Source organism: Temnothorax longispinosus, unplaced genomic scaffold (assembly GCF_030848805.1).
Source record: "Temnothorax longispinosus isolate EJ_2023e unplaced genomic scaffold, Tlon_JGU_v1 HiC_scaffold_26, whole genome shotgun sequence".
NCBI classification, from domain to species: domain Eukaryota; kingdom Metazoa; phylum Arthropoda; class Insecta; order Hymenoptera; family Formicidae; genus Temnothorax; species Temnothorax longispinosus.
Window position 1 is genome coordinate 146503 of NW_027270080.1, and position 4227 is coordinate 150729.

Consider the following 4227-nt stretch of genomic DNA (forward strand, 5'->3'; position numbering starts at 1 on the left):
TATTTCCCTGTTCTGGCATTTTTCGATGGTTTCAGCCAGTTTTCTGTAGAAGTTTTCACTCTCCTCTTGCGTGGATGTTGATGTTGGAGCGTATACTTGTATGATGTTTAAATTAACTGGTTGGACACATATTTTAACAGTGACTATTCTGTCGCTTACTATTTCATAGCCTAGGACCGCTTCTTTAATAGCTTTATTAATTATTATTGCTACGCCTACTAGAACATGTAATTAGGTTGTTATTGTTGGAGATGAAATGTCCGCTGGTTTTCCAGTGGGTCTCTGATATGCCCATGATTGCGATTTTCTTTAGCTACTCTTCCAGAACATGGAATTTTCCCGGTTTGTTTATTCCTTGAACATTCCAGGTTCCTATTCCGAGTTTGTTGGATCTAGATTTGGCATTAGTCGCATATTTTCTGTAGACAACCTGGTCCTCCATTGGTCCACAACTAGTAGCCTACTTCACACCCGCAGACTTGGAACTGGGGCGCCGGTTGCCAACCGGATTGCCAGACGCTAGCCTCACTCTTGTGTCGCACTGCATGATAAGTCTTCTTGGGACAATACTTCCACGGTAGGGTCCCGCTTCTTTCCGTGGCGCAGTTCCATCGTCGATCTTCCGACTATGGCCCTCTGATCCGGCCTTTAGAGGATTTATTATTGTAATAGCCCGGCGTCAATTATGACACAGCTGCTGCCCTGTGTCATTTCTCACCATATCTGGCTACCCCCACTCAGTTCAGCCTGCAGGTCAATGCAGTCGCCCGGGGTGTGGCGCTAGGAGCCATGAGTGGGAACTGGGGATCCTGTGAGGACCAGGCATTGGGGTCCACCGTTTAGTAATAGTTCTGGTAAAACTCCACAATTAGGGCCTATACGAGAAATCAATTAAGAGGGGGTAAATTTAATGTATTTTTGCCCCCTAAATCCGAAACTGTTGATGAAATTTGGGGGTTGCTTGTATTTCCCTAATTTTCCAAGATATTGTCATGAAAATGACAAGAAAACGCTAAACTTGTTTGGTTTTTTAATTTTATTTATCAAACGTAAGTGCGGATTAATCATGAGTTAGAACTCATGATTAATCCGCACTTACGTTAGATTCCCTTCTGATGGAAAAAATTTTCCAATACCCTCGAAGAAAGCGACTATTCGTTCGTCAAACTTGTATTGCCGTTAAAAAAAAAGATTCTGCCATATATCCGATGAGATGTTTCTCTCGCGTACCATATCGTGGAATATTGGCTCGAACTTCTCGCCATGTTCGATCGATGTTCTAGGTATGAGCTCTTATGGCAATATTACATTTATGCCCTTGTTGCGTATCATTGTAAATGTAAAATATATATAATTTATATAATTTAATAATATATATGATTTAATGATAAAACAGTATTACAAATTTCATTACCAGTTTCCGGATTTACAAAATTTATCGAGTGGTTTACAGTTAAGTGAGTGAAGTTCTCGTTGTTTAAGTAATCGTATGCCCGTCACATATCCGATATTTTTGTTGTTTTTGGCAAAATTCACTTTTTTATTACATTCAACAATAATGTTTCTCGGGTGCGATTTTCAACCGGCACAATGAAAGCTTTGCCTGTATCACGCTCAAAACCACCAAAAATCTATTTGCCTGTAATTAGACATCCACGATTATATTTTCGCTTGCCAATTTTGGCTTCATCTATCTCGACGACAATTCCCTCTCCTCCAATTGGGTTTTGTTGATCTTCAAGCCAAAAAACACACATCTGAAATAAGATGCAGTTCAAAATTGTTAAAGCAAAGAATAGTTGATATATTGAAAAGTAGGGTAAAGTGCATATTTCGGATTAGATCCTAATTCGAATCAGCAAAGAAGTGCCTCTCTAGCCGACTGTATTTATCATATATGGATTTTTTTCGCTGTCGTATAGCTATCTCTTATAGCTATAGACAAATAGTAAAAAAAATCCACATATGATAGGTACAGTCGGCTAGGAGAGGCATTTTAAATTTGCTAATCCGAATTAGGATCTGATCCGAAATATGCACTTTACCCTATATACAATTTTAGAAAATATAAATATAAAGTATTCTCTGCTTTTTTCACTTACCTCATGGCAAAAACTTGACCAATCAACAATAGTACTATTGCTCAGTTCTAATTCTTGTTTATAGAATGCATAACGTGGAGGACGTATCATGAGGAAATACCCAATAAAACGGACAATTGTCGTAACATTGAGATTAGAATTGGCTATAGCCACGTATTACTTATAACACTTTGTTTAAATTCACACTGTAAAGTTTTTTTTCTTATTACCGTATTTGATAATAACCGTTTTTCGACATCAAAACAATAACGTTGACATATTCAAAGCAAGTTTATTTTTACATCACGGACATATCATTTCCGTATTGATTACGCCACATTTTCGCAAAAACCCTATTATTAAATCATTTCGGTGCTCACACATCGATAGAAATTCAAATAATTTCATTTTTCCGTAGATTGTTATCGCAGAACCACTAACAGACTGAAGTGTTCAATCGTCGATCGAACAATGTGATCTATAATGTTATGATCAAGAGACATGGTAGTGTCTCGTGCCAAGTACACACGAAGCGAGACCGCATTTTCGTATCATAACACGAGAATTGTGTTTACTTGATTTTTCGTATAGGCCCTAAAATATACATTGCAACCCGATTTCCCTCGGTCTCGCTAGCCGAGGGAGCGCGGCTACAAATTAATCCGCTGACCACCGGACGATAGCTCGAAGGGGATAACGAAGTCACTTCTCTTACCGAAATTCCCGTATCTTAGGTCTTGGGGCGATACCATTTGATTGGGCGCCAGGTGCGATTATAGACGCGCACCACGTCTCGATAACGTTCTCCTCCTTAATCTCGCCACAAGCTCAGGGCGTAGCTCCGCGTAAAAGGGATGAAGGTGGAGAAGGAGCGTAACGCAAGCAACACAGAAATAAAGCCCGACGATAAACAATATGAATTAGATATATTTTCTCCAATAAACACAAACGCATAAATCGTATCAGGAATCCAAGGCCGGATCCCGCTCAAATGGCCGGTATTACCGCGGCACTCAGGTCGGTCGTCGCCGCACGCGCGAAGTGCATAATGGTCACGCTCGCGAAGCTCCCTTTGCGAGCGAAGCTCTCAATACCACGCACGGCCCCGCGGTAACGTCAATCTGCCCACGTCTTAATCCCCGGATCCCGAACGCTCGGCGATTCTCTCACGCCCGACGCAAACGATTCTCATACACTCGACATAACAACTCTCACCCGCACGACACAATGTATGCAACGCCTGAATGGCGTGCTCGCGAGATGTCCGTGTGAGCAAACGCGACGATATTTGCCCGTACCCACGGCGCAAGATATCCGCGAGGCCCGCGACGCACCTCAAACGCACCCCAAGGTGCCCGGCGCGGTCCCTCCCGACACGCGCACGGGACTTCCGTACGCGAAACGCGACAATAACGCGACAATGATACGCAAAGGGAGCCCGGCGCGGTCCCTCCCGACACGCACACGGGACTTCCGCACGCGACACGCGACAATATACCGTAATTCACAACTCTAAACGCAATATTTACAAGACGCACACGACGCTATACGCGAATTGACTGCCGATCTCACGCAAGTTCTCGAGTAGGGCTTTTACTGTTTCTGGCTGCGATCTCGGCCGGCCACGTGCCCGCGATCCCGACAAGCAGCCGCGATAATCTTCCCGGCATCCCCACCGGCGGGAGCCGGTAGCTAAGTACGACACGTAATCCGGCCGGTTCACACGGTAATCTACTCGATATGCGCCTTTCCGGCACCGTGTCGCGACCGAGATTGAGCTTTCGAAGAATAGGCAGCACCGGAGTGGAGATCTTACAATTTGCTGCTCGCTGCTGCTCGGCGGCGTCGGGGCGCTCCTCCAAGGGTGGCTCCTCGTCCGCGGCTAGATCGACAGTGAGGAGCGGTCGGTTCGGCGGGACCACGCCGGACCCCCGCACTTGCGCCCTCAAGCTCGCAATTCTTCCGCCCCGCCGATTGGTTGTGTGCGTCGCCCTGTTCGCGACGTTGCAGACGATTTCCGTCATTTTCCCGCGGCACATTTGATTCGGCTGCTGGTTGTGCGCGGGCCGTGGCGGCGCCGCTCGGCCCTTGGGGCGCCGTCGGTGAGTGTGTGGGTCGTCCACCCGCGCTGCAGTCGCGGTGGCGC

At 45.5% G+C, this 4227-nt stretch overlaps 1 pseudogene; it reads right to left on the reverse strand.

The window, feature by feature from the left end:
* Nucleotides 1-403: 403 nt before the first annotated feature.
* On the reverse strand, nucleotides 404-2489 carry LOC139824068 (uncharacterized; annotated as a pseudogene).
* Between the last annotated feature and the right edge of the window lie 1738 nt (nucleotides 2490-4227).